General features: G+C 40.7%; 1 protein-coding gene across 2 annotated transcripts in view; it reads left to right on the forward strand.

Annotated features, from left to right (window-relative positions):
- LOC121386677 (fibrous sheath CABYR-binding protein-like) overlaps positions 1-23,436 on the forward strand; it is a 58,322-nt gene that overhangs the window by 6,185 nt on the left and 28,701 nt on the right. The gene's annotated exons all lie outside the window — the stretch shown is intronic.

A 23,436-nucleotide genomic window follows, 5' to 3' on the forward strand; every position in this document is an offset into this window, starting at 1 on the left:
ATGAGGGTGTCCAGTTTAGAGAAGTTTTACTGTAAATAAATAAAAAACACAGACACAGACCCCCCACCCCCCTCCCCTATCTAAATAAACACAGACACAGACCCCCTCCCCTATCTAAATAAACACAGACACAGACCCCCTCCCCTATCTAAATAAACACAGACACAGACCCCCTCCCCTATCTAAATAAACACAGACACAGACCCCCTCCCCTGTCTAAATAAACACAGACACAGACCCCCTCCCTTATCTAAATAAACACAGACACAAACCCCCTCCCCTATGTAAATAAACACAGACACAGACCCCCTCCCTTATTTAAATAAACACAGACACAGACCCCATCCCCTATCTAAATAAACAATAAAGACAGTGGCTTGATCATATGTCACCCTGATTGGTTAAAATAAAATAAAAAATCAATTAAAAAAAATCTTCATAAAGGACAACACCACCTTCCAAACTTTAAAAAACAGCTTTAAAAAAAAAAAAAAAAAAATAACAACACAAAAACAACTAACAACAGCCAGGACAAAAGAACAGTTAAAGTTAGAGTTAGAGTTAGAGTTAGAGTTATATTATGCACCACATAGTAAGTCTGTTAAAATTACAGTACAGTGTGTTAGCGAACTAAAAAATTTCTCTTTGTGATAGCACAGTTCTTCAGTCTGTAATACTTTTTTCTTGTGAGTTGCGACGTTAGTATAGAAGTCTATAAAGACTGGGTCGTATTTTGTTTTTCTTTGAGGTTTCAATGTAGCAAATCAATTGCTGTTGCTGATAGTGTTAACGTTTACTAATAAAACTGATATAAGCAGCGTATCAACACACTCAGCCAGTACACCGATAACGCGATAACACAAGTGACACTTCACAAGTAATCCACATGCAAGATAATTGGGGGGGAGGGGGGGGTCACATGATTTAAAAGTTTGATTAATGTTTTTAATAGCAATTAACAATCATATTGGCTGAAACTCACAGTTCTACCTCTGGGGATAGCCTGCACCAATTTTAACCTTTGGTGTGTATACTGCATAGCATGTTTATAACAAATGAAAGTCTATTTATTTATTTATTTATTTATTGACACTGGATATTTCCAGAAGTAATCAATGTCAGAGCTGTTTTTACTTCACGACTATTTGACACAGAACTTTCTTTTTCGGTACAATGCAACCTTCAATCTATTGCGATCACCTTCATGGCACCTAATTTAAGTACGAAAGACATGTTTTATTTAACGATGCACTCAACACATTTTATTTACAGTTATATGGCATCAGACATATGGTTAAGGACCACACAGATACTGAGAGAGAAAACCCACTGTCGACACTTCATGGGCTACTCTTTCCAATTAGCAGCAAGGGATCTTTTATATGCACCATCCCATAGACAGGGTAGTACATACCACAGCCTTTGATATACCAGTCGTGGTGTACTGGCTGGAACGAGAAATAGCCCAATGGGCCCACCGACGGGGATTGATCTCAGACCGACTGTGCATTGGACGGGTACTGTACCTCTGGGCTACGTCCAGCCCCTATTTTAAGTAGGTGTCTACACTGTTAGGGATGTGGCTTCATTTGGACAGGTGGCTACTTAGAACGATTCAGGTTGCATTATAAGGGAAGGATGCTGGGGGTACACCCCAATTACACCCCAACCGAAATTCGAATTGCCCCCAAAAATCCAGTTATACTTACACTTAGATACGGTTTTAACGTGCTCATATACCTCTATGGTTTCGAGCACGCCTACCCTGAGTCCGGCCTCCGATAGGATCGGTGGTCTGACTCGGGGCAGGAAAGAAAAGAATTAAAAAAAAAAAAATCCAGTGTTTAGCAGATGAATACAATGCATTTATTCATGTTTAGTGGGGAACACATATCTTAGTCAGCTTGATATCTGTGTAGAAAATTACCATGTTAAAGTTTGTTTTTGTTTAACAACACCACTAGAGCACATTGATTAATCATCAGCTGTTGAATGCCAAGCATTAGGTCAATTTGACATACATTCTTAGAGAGGAATGCGTTAAACATATGGGGCAACATAATTAGCGGCATTCTTTTCAAACGGTTGCATTTCACTATTGGAGGAGATAAACCACATTTCAGAAAGAATGTCTATAAGGAATCTAGATCGATATAAATGGTGAATCTGGGCAGCAAGTCTTATATGTAATGGCACTACAACAGCACTTGGACTAACAACTTGAATAATTGACTGACCAATCGCTGCCACCTTTCTGCGAGTACCTTTTCCAACAAATAGCATCGTATGGTGTCTGGAATATATTATAGAGAATATCTAGTTAATGACGTCGGATATCTGCTGCAGGCCGAATGAAACATTTCCCATTCTTACCTTCACAGGATAAAGCAGATATCCACGTCATTAATGAGTTATTATCTTTATCCTGCATATCATAAAAATTAAGGGGAAAAAGCTATTACTTTTGTTATTTCAGCCACATTGTACGATGACCTTGAGGTTTTAATAGCTTTTTTGTAGTCAGATTTTGATAGATTTTTGATATGTTATTCCCCATGTTCAAGAGTACCAGAAACAATTTAAAAAAAAAAAACCTAAAGCTTTTGTAGCAATGTTTTGGTGGTAAAGTGTTTTTTTTTTTTTTTTTTTTTTTTTTTATCACATATTGACTCCAGTATAGGCGCCATCTGGCTCCTAGATGGAAAAGTTATCGTAGACGGCTGCAGACAGGTGACGTTGTCACCTCACAGCCGATGTCGGCCTATATTTCGTGCTAGGATGTCGTTACACATTCACTAATCCATGGTGGTGTGCTCAAATCCATCTAGTGGACTGCAGGTGTCTTTTTGGTCCGTCCGTCTCTGTCTGTCTGTCTTTTTATCTGTGTCTGTCTGTCTGTCTGTCTGACCATCCTTCGCTTTATAAGCACGTGCTGTATCAGACTTGATACTAGACCTGACGTGAAAGACCTCTGGAACACCTTTGATAGCCGGCCTCTGGTTGGTATTTTGTGCTGTATTAAGTACAGCCGATGAAGCTGGTAAAAGTATGTGGGAGTGTTATTATTACGTGGTAATCTCATTTAGTCATAGATAACCCTTGTATGCATGCGCCATGGTAAAGATTGGCGGCGAGCCTATGGCGTCATCCGGACTGTCTATTTTTAGATGTCACTGACAGGAAGGAAAGATATAGTTTATTTAACGACGCACTAAACACATTTTATGTACGGTTTTATGGCGTCGGACATATGGTTAAGGTTGGACTATACCAATTCAAATCCCATAGGCGACCATGTTAACGTTTGTGTTTAAAAACACTATATGCAATATATCAACCAAACTGTGACCCATAAATATCAGTACTACAACCCCTACCTCAAAGTATTAACTGCAGAAAATGGTACCTTTCATGGCTCATTTTCGGTATAACCAGATGTTTCTGCAACACCCCTAGTTTCGCACAAAATTTTAGTACTTTTTTTTACAGGTACCCCATACATGTTCCAAGCACAAGGCTACTTGACACGGTGGTACTACATCAAATAAAATTGCATACATTTTTAGCCCAGATGAAACACATTTTTTTTACAACCAACACACTCACATTTATAACCAATCACAGGACTTGTGGTGTTAACTTCTCTATCAAAAGTTCGGTACACCTCGAACTTCGACCCAGCCGGAAATTAATTGGTATAGTGCAACCTTAAGGGCCACACAGATATTATTGGTAGAGGAAACCCGCTGTCGCCACTCTATGAGTAACTCTTTCCGATTAGCAGCAAGGGATCATTCACTGACAATTAACTTACATATATATGTGTAGTAACAGGTGTAGGCCCTACCATTAATTTTATTATTCTTCAGCTTTTCTGCTGGCGCATGTGCAGGAATGTATGTCGGGTGGGGGTAGGTGTGTGTGTGTATGATGGGGATGGGGATTATGGCGAACCAAGTTCATAGGGTAGGGTGGGTTGGCTGGTTTAAACGTTAAAACATGTTTTTGTTTAACGACACCACTCTACCGACTGAGCTATATCCATCCTCCATGTCTGGTCTAATCTGGAACTGTGGCCATTTAACGTACTCAGTAGTAACACTAACCGTCCTAATGTCCGTCTAGTTCTCGAACGGCAGATTTTATACTCCGGCTATAAGTATACTCGGGCACGGCAAAGCAGGGAGGACTGGGGGGGGGGGGGGGGGGGGGGGGGGCCTCTTGCCCCTCCAATAATTGTGAATTAAAAAAATATTAATAGTATTAAATCTTAAGACAGAGATGGATTTTGATTGTAGAATGCAAGAAATTGCATTTCAGGACATCTAACTTTCAAAATGTTAAGGGGGTGTATAACCCCGGACCCCTAGAAACTTTGCTTTGCGCCCTCGATTTCGATCAGCACCTGTCCCCATGTCTACTTTTCCCCGCCGTGTCTGATACTTAGTATTTAACGTGCTTATTTCCAAACGGTTCATGCATGGGAGAATTTACATTACTCACAACTGTTACTCGGAACAATGTTACATACAAGATGAAGGGGAGAAGAGGGAGAATTTACATTACTCACAACTGTTACTCGGAACAATGTTACATACAAGATGAAGGGGAGAAGAGGGAGAATTTACATTACTCACAACTGTTACTCGGAACAATGTTACATACAAGATGAAGAGGAGAAAGGGAGAATTTACATTACTCACAACTGTTACTCGGAACAATGTTACATACATTTAATAATACTGGTGACTCGGGTCAATGTGCTGTTTATCCTCGAGGTTATGTTCGATGTTCGGATCCAGACAGTAACCAAATGACTGGTTTTAGGCACGAGTCCATTGGGCCCGTCCACCCCATCTCTGACTATATATCAAATTATCAATTGTTTGACATCCAACAGCCGATGATTAATATATCAGTGTGCCCTTAGCCTCTAGTGGATTCGTTAAACACAATAACCTTGTTTGTGTGCTTCTCCATCAAACTCCTGACAGTCATATCATACACCTCACTGGTACTCGTGTTGGGTGCATGCAATTCATTTTACCGTGGTCAGTCGGTAGAGCGGTCGCTTGAGGTCATTTGGTCATGGGATCCAATCGCCTCAGTGGACCCACTGGATTTATATCCGGTCCAACCAGTGTGCCACAACTGGTATATCAAAGACTGTGGAGCCACGACTGGTATATCAAAGACTGTGGAGCCACGGCTGGTATATCAAAGACTGTGGAGCCACAACTGGTATATCAAAGACTGTGGAGCCACGACTGGTATATCAAGGACTGTGGAGCCACGACTGGTATATCAAAGACTGTGGAGCCACAACTGGTATATCAAAGACTGTGGAGCTACGACTGGTGTATCAAGGACTGTGGAGCCACGACTGGTATATCAAAGACTGTGGAGCCACAACTGGTATATCAAGGACTGTGGAGCCACGACTGGTATATCAAAGACTGTGGAGCCACAACTGGTATATCAAAGACTGTGGAGCCACGACTGGTATATCAAGGACTGTGGAGCCACGACTGGTATATCAAAGACTGTGGAGCCACAACTGGTATATCAAAGACTGTGGACACGACTGGTATATCAAGGACTGTGGAGCCACGACTGGTATATCAAAGACTGTGGAGCCACAACTGGTATATCAAGGACTGTGGAGCCACGACTGGTATATCAAAGACTGTGGAGCCACAACTGGTATATCAAAGACTGTGGAGCCACGACTGGTATATCAAGGACTGTGGAGCCACGACTGGTATATCAAAGACTGTGGAGCCACAACTGGTATATCAAAGACTGTGGAGCCACGACTGGTGTATCAAGGACTGTGGAGCCACGACTGGTATATCAAAGACTGTGGAGCCACAACTGGTATATCAAGGACTGTGGAGCCACGACTGGTATATCAAAGACTGTGGAGCCACAACTGGTATATCAAGGACTGTGGAGCCACGACTGGTATATCAAAGACTGTGGAGCCACGACTGGTATATCAAAGACTGTGGAGCCACAACTGGTATATCAGACTGTGGAGCCACGACTGGTATATCAAGGACTGTGGAGCCACGACTGGTATATCAAAGACTGTGGAGCCACGACTGGTATATCAAGGACTGTGGAGCCACGACTGGTATATCAAAGACTGTGGAGCCACGACTGGTATATCAAAGACTGTGGAGCCACGACTGGTATATCAAGGACTGTGGAGCCACGACTGGTATATCAAAGACTGTGGAGCCACGACTGGTATATCAAAGACTGTGGAGCCCCGGCTGGTATATCAAGGACTGTGGAGCCACGACTGGTATATCAAGGACTGTGGAGCCACGACTGGTATATCAAGGACTGTGGAGCCACGGCTGGTATATCAAAGACTGTGGAGCCACGGCTGGTATATCATGGACTGTGGAGCCACGACTGGTATATCAAAGAATGTGGAGCCACGACTGGTGTATCAAAGACTGTGGAGCCACGACTGGTATATCAAAGACTGGAGCCACGGCTGGTATATCAAAGACTGGAGCCACGGCTGGTATATCAAAGACTGTGGAGCCACGGCTGGTATATCAAAGACTGTGGAGCCACGACTGGTATATCAAAGACTGTGGAGCCACGACTGGTATATCAAAGACTGTGGAGCCACGGCTGGTATATAAAAGACTGGAGCCACGGCTGGTATATCAACGACTGTGGAGCCACGGCTGGTATATCAAAAACTGGAGCCACGGCTGGTATATCAAAAACTGGAGCCACGGCTGGTATATCAAAAACTGTGGAGCCACGGCTGGTATATCAAAGACTGTGGAGCCACGACTGGTATATCAAAGACTGTGGAGCCACGACTGGTATATCAAAGACTGGAGCCACGACTGGTATATCAAGGACTGTGGAGCCACGACTGGTATACCAAGGACTGTGGAGCCACGACTGGTATATCAAAGACTGTGGAGCCACGACTGGTATATCAAAGACTGTGGAGCCACGACTGGTATATCAAGGACTTTGGAGCCACGACTGGTATATCAAGGACTGTGGAGCCACGGCTGGTATATCAAGGACTGTGGAGCCACGACTGGTATATCAAGGACTGTGGAGCCACGACTGGTATATCAAGGACTGTGGAGCCACGGCTGTCATATCAAAGACTGTGGAGCCACGGCTGTCATATCAAAGACTGTGGAGCCACGACTGGTATATCAAAGACTGTGGAGCCACGACTGGTATATCAAAAACTGTGGAGCCACGGCTGGTATATCAAAGACTGTGGAGCCACGGCTGGTATATCAAAGACTGTGGAGCCACGACTGGTATATCAAGGACTGTGGAGCCACAGCTGGTATATCAAGGACTGTGGAGCCACAGCTGGTATATCAAGGACTGTGGATCTCCTGTCTGTCAAAATTTGACAAAAAGTACATACGACTGTTGTTTTGCTGCTAATGGAAAACGTGTAATGGGTTTTCTCTTAAGACTGTAGCTAGATGTAGCCTCAGACCACAATTAATTACACTATTTTTCTCATATAGCCCTAGTGGCTGTAGCACTTTTATTAATTTCACCAGGACATTGGCATTTCACAAGAAACCGTACCTTCCTGGGGCCAATGAACACTCAAAAGGACGACCACTGTTGTCCAGCTCTTTTTCACTTTATATCAATGTAAACAAACACACGTGGGCCAAGAGACTGAATCACACCTATTTCTGTGCATTTTATACAAATGTTGCATGACTTCAAGGTGTTGTGGGGGACAGTATGCAGTATCCAGTGTGAACCATGTGCACATATTCACATATTCACTAACTGCATCCTCTTCCCTGTCAAACCCAGTGTAACAGTTCAGCATACAATGCAGCTCCTCAGCCATTAATCACATTCTCACATTCGTTTCCGTATCCAACCAAATGGGTGGATAACTCTAGTCTGATGCCTATCAGACCAATATTGTTTTCACCATGACACTCAAACTGACATATGGCATTTAAATACATATGCCAAGTTGCATACAGGCAATCAAAAGAATATTCAATACCAAATATGGCTGTTGGAGCCTGTGAAATAGGGGACTGCAGGTACCGCAAAAGGCGACATTCTGCGTCAAATTATTCCAAATAGTTGAATGGTAATTCTGCAATAACTTAAAAAGTTACAGACATTTTTCTGAACAACAAAAAGAAATTTGCTCCTTATTGTGTTCTCTGCCATTGAAATATAGCAGTTGGCAGGAATATGATTGTTTTTTTGTTCAGTTTAATTTAAATTGATCCATTTAAAAAAAAAAAAAAAGAGTTAAACTTTGAAACTAAAATTTTGATACTGCACAGTCAACATATGCCAATTGCAAATTAGTATTACTCGAGTGTCATTCTGGTCAGGGTAATTAGCAAGGTGTCTGTACACTGTAACAGGTCACACCTTAATGCAGAGAAAATGGCACCAGCCTGCAAAGATGCAGCTGAGAATATACAGTGAACAAAAAAGCTATCAACTGCCACTGCATTGAAATGTTTTAATGTATCAGAAATGAAGGTGACATCACACATGGCCTGATATATATAAGTGTGGACATGCATACCACAATAAGTATTTCACTGTTTTATACACAAGTCACATCCATGGAAGGCAATACAAGACAAAAGACACAGTTCAAGAAGGGACATACACCTTGAAATAAGGGTGAAACTCTGCCACATGAACATGCAAGTCCAGAATCGGAGACTAAGAAGTTGCGATCTGTAGTCCGGATGAATATAGACGAGTTTGCCTTGGTCACGAAGTCGAGTTCCACTTCAGCCACCATCTCCACTCCAGATTGCGAAGGTGCGTCACAGCCAGTCCGCCTGCTACGTCCCAGTAAGAGTACATGTACTGCGTCTGAAATGAAAGAAGAACAACAGTGTAAAGACAAAGAAGGCATGAGAATAATGGACAATGACAGAATGGTAGATGCATGGAATGCAGCTTTCAGATACCACTCCACAGCTTCCCCTGAGTGCGAAGAGCCTGAAATGCAGATATTAAAAGAGGTTAAGTGGGGTCTTTGTTGGAAAGTCCCACTACACTGTGTGAAATGTGACTTCACTGCTCCTGAAAGAAAACTGCACATTGAGGTGAAGACAAATAAACCTGACCCAAATGCAGCAAAAAACTAATGTGGGTCTTGCTATCGGTCTCTAAGATACTCCCGTCGGCAATACGAGTGCAAGAGTGCTATTGGCAAACATGGACATTCCACCGACGTGTCGCAGCAGCATGCAGAGAACATCATACGGCCTCAGATTACAGTTATCTTCCCATTTGGTTGTTCAAAATCCGGAAGTTTCACCGCGCAAGTAGTCTGCTGTTTGACTGTGATTATTTCATGGCAGACAGCTATGAAGTGGCAACTGTTTGACTGAAGTGACAGGGGATAGCATGTAGTTTGTAAACATGTGTAACTTGCTGACATTGAAGACTTGTTTGTGGTAATTCCGGCCCATGCAAAAGTAGTGCTTTTTGTGTAAAATGGGTGTACTCCGGCCTGGTTTAGAGGGTGTGTCTGTTTAAACCAATATGCTGGGAGAAAGAGCTGGACAACAGGGGTTGTCCTTTTCAGGGTATGTGTCCCCCATGCAGGCAAAGGTACATACAAAACTTCACGGGCCTGCTGATATTAATAAAAATGTTATAGCCACTAAGGCTTTATAGAAACATATAGCGAAATTAATTGTGGTCTGAGGCCTGATATAGTTCACACATTACACCGGTTACATGCTTGATTCTGATGAAAGTATTATAACCAGAGAGGTGAAATTACACAGACTGATTGTGAATACCACAAGGAATATGAAAACTAATTTATTTATTTTCTAAATATTTTATTAAATTAAAAAAAAAAAAATTTGAATTTATTAAAAATTAAAATTAAAATTTTCAACTTTTAAATTTCAATATCCTCCAAAATAGCATAAAATGACCTCTGATGTTACTACAGGTTGTTGCAATATTTTTTAACAGTTTTGAGCTAATAATTTGGTAAAAAAGAGCAAAACTTGGATTTTGTTAGTCAATATTGAGATTTTAATTTTTTTTTACATATTGAATTTTAATGAGTTTCTCAATTATTGCAATTGGACAGAAGATCTAAATATAATGAATATATCACTACTAAATGTAATTAAACACTTTAAATAAATAGTATACAGTTTTTAACAAGATTAAGTACTCTAATAATACATTTCACCTACATTTATGTAAATTACACACTTCAGTCATTTTTCAAAAATGGTCTTTCATCCTTAGAAAATCTAATAGGCTAATATTCTTTGCTGTCTGAATGTATTTATTGTGTTCAGTAATCAGATGCTGGTATACTTGTCAAGTTTATTGCAGAAAATGTGTCAAAAAGGTTAACATTTGGCAAGTAATACATATGGCAGAATAATCCATAATGCATATTCAGTGGTCATTACTACAAACATCCTTCCAATCAAGAAATACTACACTGAGGTATCCAAGACACTGGCACATGACTACACTTGTTGACAGTTATCACTGGAAACTGAAAAATATGGTGCAAGTACCTCTTGGTAGGATTTATATCAGCATTTTGTGACAAAATCTTCATTTTCAAAGTTGTTGTCAACAAAAAACATATTATGGTGTATACCTAAGTAATATCTGTAGGGCATATTCATATTAATATGCATTTATATGGACTGTTTTGCCTTTTACAAAGTGGCTACATGTCTAATACAGTAAATGAAGTAGATCAAGTAAATACAGCAGGTCAAAATTGAATCTGAATCTGAATCATGTCTAATTTTCCCTGAAATTAGTGTGTAAAAATTTGTTGCAAATGGCCCCAATTTTGTGACTTTCACCATCCCTCTGACACATTTTTAATAATGTATCATGAATTCAGTCACCATATCTTTACTAAGCCTCCACTTATCATATCTAAAATGCAAAACTTTACAGTTTTAGATTTTATTTCTTTTCAAAAATTTAAATTTAAGTTTAATATTTCATTAAAAATGAAGTAAAATCTAATGATTGATTTTTTTTCCTTTAAATATTTCAAAATCTTTCCAAGACAACACTGTGCAGATAGAACATATGTAGAAGAAAAAATAGCTGCTCATTGTATGAAGAAATTCCAAAATTTGATAAAGTTATTACATTTTGAAGTTGGTGTCCCTCAAGTTTCCATTGCTAAAATTGGCCATGGCAAGGCACTGTGGTAGTGTTTTAACACATCCTCTATATACTCTCAGTTTAAAGGTGACATCCCGATACTTACTGAGCATTGCTTTAATATGTATATCATTGGAATGCATTAGTGTGGGCCAGTTTTTAGGGGGGAAAATGGACTGATAGGCCTCAGATTACAGTTATCTTCCCATTTGGTTGTTCAAAATCCGGAAGTTTCACCGCGCAAGTAGTCTGCTGTTTGACTGTGATTATTTCATGGCAGACAGCTATGAAGTGGCAACTGTTTGACTGAAGTGACAGGGGATAGCATGTAGTTTGTAAACATGTGTAACTTGCTGACATTGAAGACTTGTTTGTGGTAATTCCGGCCCATGCAAAAGTAGTGCTTTTTGTGTAAAATGGGTGTACTCCGTCCTGGTTTAGAGGGTGTGTCTGTTTAAACCAATATGCTGGGAGAAAGAGCTGGACAACAGGGGTTGTCCTTTTCAGGGTATGTGTCCCCCGTGCAGGCAAAGGTACATACAAAACTTCACGGGTCTGCTGATATTAATAAAAATGTTATAGCCACTAAGGCTATATAGAAACATATAGCGAAATTAATTGTGGTCTGAGGCCATACAGCTCCCCAGCCATTAATCACATGACAAGAAAACTATATTTTCTCGCATTCGTTTCCGCAATCAAATGGGTGGATAACTCTAGTCTGATGCCATGTTCTCATTGTAGGGTCGTTAAATAGAACGAACTCTAACCAGAGCAAGTTCTTTTTGGCCCAATCGCGCCCAATTTTCTCAACCCAAATTGCGCACCTTTTCTCTTTGGCATAATACTTTGCTCCATTCCAATTCATTAGCACCATCACCCCCCGCCTCCGCCTGCTACCGACCACGGTCGGGCTGCTGGTGCTCCCTTGCACCTGCCACTCCCTTGCACCTGCCAGTGCAGGCGGTCCCTCCTCTCCCCCTCCCCCACCTTTCCTGTCCTGACGGAGGAGCCGGCCGAGGCCGACTCTTGTGCCCAGGACAGGCGTGCGCTACAACAGCTTGCTCTGAATGTGCACGTAAAGCCCTATGACCTGACCTGACCTGACCTGACCAGAGCAGAGCAAGGTGATCGCAGGGTTTAGTGGCCACATCACTGACGTGTGTCTCGCAAACAACACACTATTAACCCTTGCCTTTGGAAGACAATTATATTAGTCGCGGTGTGTAACAGACCTAGCGTGCTGGGATCTTCACTGGCTGGGATCTTCACTGGCTGGGACCTTCACTGGCTGTGATCATGTGTGGGGCAAATAGGCCTTACAGTTCATGTATGCGTTACGTCTCATATTAGATTGATAGGAAGTATACCGGAAACGGTCAAAACACTCAAGTTTATTAGAACATCAGATGTGTTTGTGTTGTGCATTGGTAAGCGATGTTAAAGGGTGGGGTTTGGGGTTTGGGGCTGTATGGAGTAGGGGTCACCTGGATGTCAGATTGCGGTTTTAGCGTGGCGATGAGTCTTGCGTGTAACATTCGTTGCTGGCTACAACAAACTTGTCAAAACTGTACCTGATTTTCATTTGTGATCTCGGGGTTAGACAAATCAACCAGCCCTTGGTCCCGAGTGCTGGTGACTTTCTTAAAGATTTGTCGAACATTGTGATATTAGTGAAATCTGTTAAACGCTGCTGAACTGAAATAATAATATTTATGCAAGCTACATGTTTATGTCTATGCTATACTTACATATTGTCTAGCATACTATGTCACTCCACACCCACTCTACCCCCTCCTTCCCCCGACCCCTGCCACGAATGACAGCAGCAAGACGATGTTTATGTCTATGCTATACTTACATATTGTCTAGCATACTATGTCACTCTCCACACCCACTCTACCCCCTCCTTCCGCCGACCCCTGCCACGAATGACAGCAGCAAGACGATAGAGAACTTATTAAATGTGAAATAGAACCAAAATATGGATCCTTGCAGATTGGTAGCGTTTGAAATTTGTAACAATTACTAACGTTTAATTTATTAATTTTATTTATTTATTTATTTATTTATTTATTATTATTATTATTATTTTTTTTATTTTTTTTTTGAGTTGGTGGTGAATTGATTTTAATTCCAAGGACTTTTTTTTAGGAGTAGATGGATCACCATTTCTGAATCGGGGGGGGGGGGGGGGGGGTTGTTGGGTAGTGGGGTGACCTTCTTTTTGAGTTGGCCGGATCTATCGGTGCTAGAAGGATGTAAGATATTACGATGAATGTGTTGGCCATATGTTCGTACGTCGTCTGTTTGTAGGGCAAGCGAGGAAGTGGCACAGTGCTCCATTCAATTGTAGCGCGGACTGGATGACGTGCAGCCAAGGTCACTCCTCGTAAACTCAAAGAAAGAACAGTCACACACTCGACGAGATTAATCCAAACACATTGGTGTGTGTGTGGGGGGGGGGGGGGGGGGGGGGGGGGACGTAGCCCAGTGGTAGAGCGCTCTTCAAAGAAAGAACAGTAACACACTCGACGAGATTAATCCAAATACAGGGGGTGGGGGTGGGAGGACGGGACGTAGCCCAGTGGTAGAGCGCTCTTCAAAGACAGAACAGTCGCACACTCGACGGGATTAATCCAAATACGGGGGGTGGGGGTGGGAGGACGGGACGTAGCCCAGTGGTAGAGCGCTTTTCAAAGAAAGAACAGTAACACACTCGACGGGATTAATCCAAATACGGGGGGTGGGGGTGGGAGGACGGGACGTAGCCCAGTGGTAGAGCGCTTTTCAAAGAAAGAACAGTCACACACTCGACGGGATTAATCCAAATACGGGGGGGGGGGGGGTGGGGGTGGGAGGACGGGACGTAGCCCTGTGGTAGAGCGCTTATTAAAGAAAAAACAGTCACACACTCGACTTGATTAATCAAAACACACGAGGGGTGTGTGTAGGGGGGGGGGGGGCGTAGCCCAATGGTAGAGCGCTCTTCGTCGAACGAACCATCACACTACTGGTGTTATAAATGTCGTGGTATGTATGTAGCAGTCGGTATTTTGTGCGTGAAGCTTGGTTCAACAAAGTTCACACCAGCTACGGGTTAGAGCATCATCTTTTATTCATGTAAACATAATACACAAGACACACCCTGCAAGGATTAAAAACACAAACGTTAACAATATGGTAAAAACAATACAAATATATCCCTATCGAGGTAAAACAAACATTCAGGCATATATTAATGAAACACATTGCAAATCATAGAAAACCGTCATTAATCATTAATTATCATTCTGATGATTATGAATCATCATCCTCTTTATCCTAAATACTGTCATCACGATTATTAATCATGTTAACATACATGTATATATATATATAATAATCATTTCGTGACCACCAATTATAATCATTGATTATAGCAAAGGGGAGATAATTTATAGTAAATAGGGTTATTTAAATGATTGTAATTATAATTATTATTTGACGTAATAAAGCTTTATCATTAATGAGTTTATGAAAGAAAGGATATAAATTACAAGAGTATATTTAAAATTACAAATATATAAATATTAGACTTAACCTGTAGCTTAACATACCATATGAATTACACGTAGGCATTGTGTTGATATATTCCATAACAACTGGGGAAACCTGCATAAAAATAAATTCATAATATCAGTTGTTTAGTATATGGTTTCCATATATCTATTATACATTCAGAACTAAAACATTTAAACTAATTCATTCCAAAACCAATGCTTTGGTGTAGTTCGTCATAAAAACAATTGATTAAACGTAGCTAAATTATTAACTCAGATAAGCTAACAACTAAAACAGAAACTTCACTTAAATCATAAAATATATAGTTTTGACAGCAGAAAACAAAGATGGCTGACATTCATTATGTCACGCCCTGTAATCCATAATAATTAAAAGGCAGATTTATTATTAAATATTATATGTTGAATTATTCATTAATCATTACCAGGAATAGAAAATTAGGCATTTACTATTATTATTTAAGTTTATCTTCTATAACAAATTAATACCAACCTTTAAATTAAACTTCTACTATTTCTCTCTGATCTGAACTTGTTTCTTCAAATACCAAATAATTCTGTCCTGTCTTGTCAGTCCAAAGAAAGCATGCAGATACATGTGAGTGTTAATTATCCAATGGGAGAGAAAGAGACAAGGGTCAAAGTTTAAAGATAGCTTGGGTGTTTGTATTGTAGCTATGGCTACCAAAAGAGCTCACACTGACTGCACTGATGTGGTCACGCGTGGTTGACCATCATACACGAACACATCACAGGTACAGGGCAATACTAGAAAAAGGTGATAAAATGTTAATTATAGTGATATGTTGTTCAACCTGTAGTTGTTACAGCCTGAAAATAACCATTAATGAAATACATACTAAATACCATACTTAAAGGTACATACTCCTCTAAGAACCTGAAATTAAACATTAGTTACATAAAACCTATATGCTTAAAATACACGTGTACTACATGTACTATCCTGCATGTAAAGAGGAATACAGAAGATTCGTGACTCCTAACCGGAAACCGGCCTCGGTGGCGTCGTGGCAGGTCATCGGTCTACAGGCTGGTAGGTACTGGGTTCGGATCCCAGTCGAGGCATGGGATTTTTAATCCAGATACCGACTCCAAACCCTGAGTGAGTGCTCCGCAAGGCTCAATGGGTAGGTGTAAACCACTTGCACCGACCAGTGATCCATAACTGGTTCAACAAAGGCCATGGTTTGTGCTATCCTGCCTGTGGGAAGCGCAAATAAAAGATCACTTGCTGCCAATCGGAAGAGTAGCCCATGTAATGGCGACAGCGGGTTTCTTCTCAAAATCTGTGTGGTCCTTAACCATATGTCTGACGCCATATAACCGTAAATAAAATGTGTTGAGTGCGTCGTTAAATAAAACATTTCCTTTCCTAACCGGAAAGAGTAGCTCATTGTGTGGTGGCAGCGGATAGCGGGTTTCCTCTTATTATCAGTGTGGTGTGGCGTCATACAGCCATTGAAAGTTTTACTTCATCCTTTTAAAATCCCTCTGTTGCCGATGCGTAATTTGGCTCAGTCTAAAACTAAAACAAAGAGTTAAACTGGTTGGAACGAGAAAAAACCCAATCTGTTGAATGGATCCACTGAGGTGATCCGATCCTGCGACACAAGCACTCAAGCGAGCACTCAACCGGCCGAGCTAAATCTCACCCCAATGCTCACCCCAAGACGCTAGTGTGCCATGGCGCTAAATATAAAGAGATGTACTGTTCCGAAATGTGTGTGGCATTGGGTTTTTTTCGATGATCAACTGAACACACAACAATGGTGACACGCTGTTGGTGAATTGATTAGTCTAGCCTCCCAGACGCACCTGTAATGTGTATGAGATACCGGCTCGAGATGTTCGGGCATGTTTGTTATGTGATTAATTAGACACTTAGTGGGGTCAGAGGGCGATCTAGCCAGCTGATCACAAAAACAATGTAGTCGAAGAAAGGTGCGTCACGGGAAAACCACAAACTCGACGACAGGGGCAGCTCGATGACAGAGGCGGCGGATCGACGACTTGTAAGGACAATTTGAGTGTGTTAAAGGCAAATGATCGGGAAATAAAGATGCCCAGAAAAGAAAAAAGAAAGAAAGGTTTCCTCTCAAAATCTGTGTGGTCCTCAACCATATGTCTGACGCCATATAACCGTAAATAAAATGTGTTGAGTGCGTCGTTAAATAAAACATTTCTTTTCTTTCCTAAAAATAAATAAGTCAATAAATAAAACACCAATGTATATAGGTTCTAATAGACCAAATCAATTCCTATTGCCGATAATGTTAACGTTTACTAATAAAATTGATATAAGCAGCGTTTCAACACACCCAGGAAGTACAACGATAGAAAGTGTGGCACCTCACATCTAATCTAGCTGCAAGAAAATGGGGGGTCACGTATCTTTTAAGAGATTTAATTAATGTTTTTAATAGCAAACGTCATTTTTGCTGAAAATTGCAGTTCCATTGTTGGGGGTACCCCGCATTCGTGTCAACCTCTGGTATATACTGCATAACAACTATATAACAGATAAAAGTGTATTTATTTATTGTCAATGGATAATAGTATTTGCACAAATAATCAATGTCACATATTACTACCAATCACACCCACAGCTGATTTTAATCCGGAACTCTCTTCTTTGGTACTTTGCAACCTATAAACATGAGGCCACTCGTATTGGGGCGCACGTACACATGTGAGCGCACACACGCAAGCGTACGCATTTTGAATTGTTGGGGATGTCACTACGAAGCAGATGAACGTTTTAAAACTCGTGTATGTGTGACTAAAGGTGGCAGAAGCACTAAGCTCATTTCTCACATCAACAGTCCTGTCTGCCAGTGGATTACATAAATCGGTTTAGTAGGATCCAACCTCTTCTGCGAGCCAACGAAAAAAAAAGTGTATATATTTTAAGTTTTTATTTATTTATTTTTTTAATTTATTTATGTTCCTTTTTTTTTGGTGGGGTTTTGTTTGTGGTTGTGTTTTTTTGTGTGTGTGTAGGGTTTTTTGTTTTGGTGTCTGTTTTTTTCCACGTTCCGACCAGTGACCCACGACTGGTATATGAAAGGTAATGGTATGTGCTGCCCTGTCTATAGGAACGTGCATATAAAAGATCCCTTTGTGCTAATGGAAAACGTAGTAAGATTCCTCCGAAGACTACGTTTTAGAATTACCAAATGTTTGACATCCAGTAGCCGATGATTAATTACCCAGTCTGCTCTAGTAGTGTTGATTTTTAAACAAAACAAACTAACTTTTTTAGAATTACTGAATGTTTAGCATCTAATAGCCGTTGATTAATTACCCAGTCTGCTCTAGTGGTGTCGTTTATGAGCAAAACATACTTTAAATCGATTGACTGAACATGAAACATGAATATATTACGTTTGCAATTTCTTATTTTAAGGTGGGATAAAATTAATCTCGATGTTTGTTGTTTTGTGTTTTTTTAACTTTTGTCACGGTGACCGGAGACCGACAAAGCCCGAATTGTCAACATTATGAAAACTGGCACGGTGCCAGCGCCATCCATGTTATTCATTAACCGACTTGCCGGCCCGTGTTTCTGCACTATTGCATTACATCGCCGACCCATTCATATGTGTTGGTCCCGGCTCATTGAAACGATTGACCCCCGAGAACCGAATCAACTCGGCCTGGTGTCATGTCTCTAGATCACTGCGCGCCCGTCGTGTAGTCGTTCACGCCAGCACGCTGTGTGTGTGCAGACATACAACTCCTGTAGACAAGGGGTGGGGGTAGGGGGTACATCTAGATAGGTTGGCTTTGTAGTAAATAAAGTCGAAGGTCAAGGATAAAACCGTTTACACAGACTTGCACGTACTCACACACACACACTGGGACAAACACGCAGACAATAATTTTTTTAAAGACATACTGTCACGGATTTAAGGACCTTATTTCTCTAAAAATGGATAATAACTAAAAATTACATTAATTGTTGAAAACCAAATCTAGCTATTGCATCACCTTAACTGAACCATGATGGAGTGAAATTCATGTCAACCCTCTTGGCAATTTTAATTTCTGAATTATGGACCATTGCCATGTTGGTTATGAAGATGGTTGGATAAAGTACATTTAGGGACAAATCAAATTATTTTTGTTCAGGTAATACTTTGTTAGACCATTATATAGGTCAGTGGTCTGTGACAATATGCCTTTAAACTAGAAATAAACATGAACATTAATGAATCAATAAATAAAAATCAACATGAAAACAGTTGCTGTAACCCTTTCCAACAAAATACAACACCTGATACACGCACGCACGTGCCCAGAGGTACAACCCCCCCCCCCCCCCGTTTCATACCAACGTTATGTTCAAGTATATATGAAGTAACACGTAGTATGAAAGATAAATAGAACAAAAGAAGACCGCCCAACTTTGTTGTTTCTTCTTGTTTGACGAGTTTCTATTTCGTTTAAATTGCCTCAGCTCTTAGCTACGTCTTGTCAGTAACTAAAGTCAAGATCGGATGCCAACCCCTCCCCCCCAAAAAACAACAAGAACAACAACAACAAAAACAAAACAAAACAACAGCACAAAAACAAAACAAAAAAACACCCCCCCCCCAAAAAAAAAAAAAAACCCAACAACAACAACAAACAAACAAAAAAACCCTAAAACCCCCCCAAACGAAACAAAACAAAAAGATAGAATTCCTTCTCAGTTAAATGAAACTCGGGAGTGGCATCACCTGTATCAAGCCGTTTAGGTCCTTAATGACTATTTAACATATAACATGGCAGACGTATCGGATAGGGATACTACTTGTGTAGATCTATATACAAATCTAATATCTATGACAAAACTGTTTTGGACCAGGACCGTTTTGCAATACAAATACAATTTTGTAGTGGTAAAATTCTTGGGATGGTGATCTCAACTGGTCAAATTATTGGAGCGGCGGCCGCCGCCCCTGCCGCCCCAGTTCCGGCGGTCATGCAAACACACACACACACACACACACACACACACACACACACACACACACACACACACACACCTGTAATCCTACCGAATAAGAAATTGGCTAAAATAATGTGTCGTGTCGTTACGTGCTGTAGTAGCTTAATATAGTCCGGTTTAAGAAATAATTCCTATTCATAAAAAAAATACTACAAAATTCTGATATGCAATTTGAAATCTTTCTTTGATGATTACACGTAGGTTGACCTCTGTAGTATTTAAATAACCCATTGGTTTGAAGTTTTTTTATATGTAGGCCTAGTACTAACTGATAACAACTGTGCAAGTGATATGGTGCCACTTGTATAACAGCAACACGAGGTGGTGGTCGGGCATAGGGTCTAAAGTAACTTGTTATATGTAGTACTAACTGATAACAACTGTGCAAGTGATATGGTGCCACTTGTATAACAGCAACACGAGGTGGTGGTCGGGCATAGGGTCTAAAGTAACTTGTTATATGTAGTACTAACTGATAACAACTGTGCAAGTGATATGGTGCCACTTGTATAACAGCAACACGAGGTGGTGGTCGGGCATAGGGTCTAAAGTAACTTGTTATATGTAGTACTAACTGATAACAACTGTGCAAGTGATATGGTGCCACTTGTATAACAGCAACACGAGGTGGTGGTCGGGCATAGGGTCTAAAGTAACTTGTTATATGTAGTACAAACTGATAACAACTGTGCAAGTGATATGGTGCCACTTGTATAACAGCAACAAGAGGTGGTGGTCGGGCATAGGGTCTAAAGTAACTTGTTATATGTAGTACTAACTGATAACAACTGTGCAAGTGATATGGTGCTACTTGTATAGCAGCAACACGAGGTGGTGGTCGGGCATAGGGTCTAAAGTAACTTGTTATATGTAGTACTAACTGATAACAACTGTGCAAGTGATATGGTGCTACTTGTATAGCAGCAACACGAGGTGGTGGTCGGGCATATGGTCTAAAGTAACTTGTTATATGTAGTACTAACTGATAACAACTGTGCAAGTGATATGGTGCTACTTGTATAGCAGCAACACGAGGTGGTGGTCGGGCATATGGTCTAAAGTAACTTGTTATATGTAGTACTAACTGATAACAACTGTGCAAGTGATATGGTGCTACTTGTATAGCAGCAACACGAGGTGGTGGTCGGGCATAGGGTCTAAAGTAACTTGTTATATGTAGTACTAACTGATAACAACTGTGCAAGTGGTATAGTGCCACTTGTATAACAGCAACACGAGGTGGTGGTCGGGCATAGGGTCTAAAGTAGCTTGTTATATGTAGTACTAACTGATAACAACTGTGCAAGTGATATGGTACGACTTGTATAGCAGCAACACGAGGTGGTGGTCGGGCATAGGGTCTAAAGTAACTTGTTATATGTAGTACTAACTGATAACAACTGTGCAAGTGGTATAGTGCCACTTGTATAACAGCAACACGAGGTGGTGGTCGGGCATAGGGTCTAAAGTAACTTGTTATATGTAATACTAACTGATAACAACTGTGCAAGTGGTATAGTGCCACTTGTATAACAGCAACACGAGGCGGTGGTCGGACATAGGGTCTAAAGTAACTTGTTATATGTAGTACTAACTGATAACAACTGTACAAGTGATATGGTACCACTTGTATAACAGCAACACGAGGTGGTGGTCAGACATAGGGTCTAAAGTAACTTGTTATAATGTAGTACTAACTGATAACAACTGTACAAGTGATATGGTACGACTTGTATAGCAGCAACACGAGGTGGTGGTCAGACATAGGGTCTAAAGTAACTTGTTATATGTAGTACTAACTGATAACAACTGTACAAGTGATATGGTACGACTTGTATAACAGCAACACGAGGTGGTGGTCAGACATAGGGTCTAAAGTAACTTGTTATATGTAGTACTAACTGATAACAACTGTGCAAGTGGTATAGTGCCACTTGTATAGCAGCAACACGAGGTGGTGGTCAGACATAGGGTCTAAAGTAACTTGTTATATGTAGTACTAACTGATAACAACTGTACAAGTGATATGGTACGACTTGTATAGCAGCAACACGAGGTGGTGGTCAGACATAGGGTCTAAAGTAACTTGTTATATGTAGTACTAACTGATAACAACTGTACAAGTGATATGGTACCACTTGTATAACAGCAACACGAGGCGGTGGTCAGACATAGGGTCTAAAGTAACTTGTTATATGTAGTACTAACTGATAACAACTGTACAAGTGGTATGGTACCACTTGTATAACAGCAACACGAGGCGGTGGTCAGACATAGGGTCTAAAGTAGCTTGTTATATGTAGTACTAACTGATAACAACTGTACAAGTGATATGGTACGACTTGTATAACAGCAACACGAGGCAGTGGTCAGACATAGGGTCTAAAGTAACTTGTTATATGTAGTACTAACTGATAACAACTGTACAAGTGATATGGTACGACTTGTATAACAGCAACACTAGGTGGTGGTCAGACATAGGGTCTAAAGTTACTTGTTATATGTAGTACTAACTGATAACAACTGTGCAAGTGGTATAGTGCCACTTGTATAACAGCAACACGAGGTGGTGGTCAGACATAGGGTCTAAAGTAACTTGTTATATGTAGTACTAACTGATAACAACTGTGCAAGTGGTATAGTGCCACTTGTATAACAGCAACACGAGGCGGTGGTCGGACATAGGGTCTAAAGTAACTTGTTATATGTAGTACTAACTGATAACAACTGTACAAGTGATATGGTACCACTTGTATAACAGCAACACGAGGTGGTGGTCAGACATAGGGTCTAAAGTAACTTGTTATAATGTAGTACTAACTGATAACAACTGTACAAGTGATATGGTACGACTTGTATAGCAGCAACACGAGGTGGTGGTCAGACATAGGGTCTAAAGTAACTTGTTATATGTAGTACTAACTGATAACAACTGTACAAGTGATATGGTACGACTTGTATAACAGCAACACGAGGTGGTGGTCAAAAATAGGGTCTAAAGTAACTTGTTATATGTAGTACTAACTGATAACAACTGTGCAAGTGGTATAGTGCCACTTGTATAGCAGCAACACGAGGTGGTGGTCAGACATACGGTCTAAAGTAACTTGTTATATGTAGTACTAACTGATAACAACTGTACAAGTGATATGGTACGACTTGTATAGCAGCAACACGAGGTGGTGGTCAGACATAGGGTCTAAAGTAACTTGTTATATGTAGTACTAACTGATAACAACTGTACAAGTGATATGGTACCACTTGTATAACAGCAACACGAGGCGGTGGTCAGACATAGGGTCTAAAGTAACTTGTTATATGTAGTACTAACTGATAACAACTGTACAAGTGGTATGGTACCACTTGTATAACAGCAACACGAGGCGGTGGTCAGACATAGGGTCTAAAGTAGCTTGTTATATGTAGTACTAACTGATAACAACTGTACAAGTGATATGGTACGACTTGTATAACAGCAACACGAGGCAGTGGTCAGACATAGGGTCTAAAGTAACTTGTTATATGTAGTACTAACTGATAACAACTGTGCAAGTGGTATAGTGCCACTTGTATAACAGCAACACGAGGCGGTGGTCGGACATAGGGTCTAAAGTAACTTGTTATATGTAGTACTAACTGATAACAACTGTGCAAGTGGTATAGTGCCACTTGTATAAC

This window comes from Gigantopelta aegis, chromosome 12, assembly GCF_016097555.1.
Source record: "Gigantopelta aegis isolate Gae_Host chromosome 12, Gae_host_genome, whole genome shotgun sequence".
Classification (NCBI taxonomy): domain Eukaryota; kingdom Metazoa; phylum Mollusca; class Gastropoda; order Neomphalida; family Peltospiridae; genus Gigantopelta; species Gigantopelta aegis.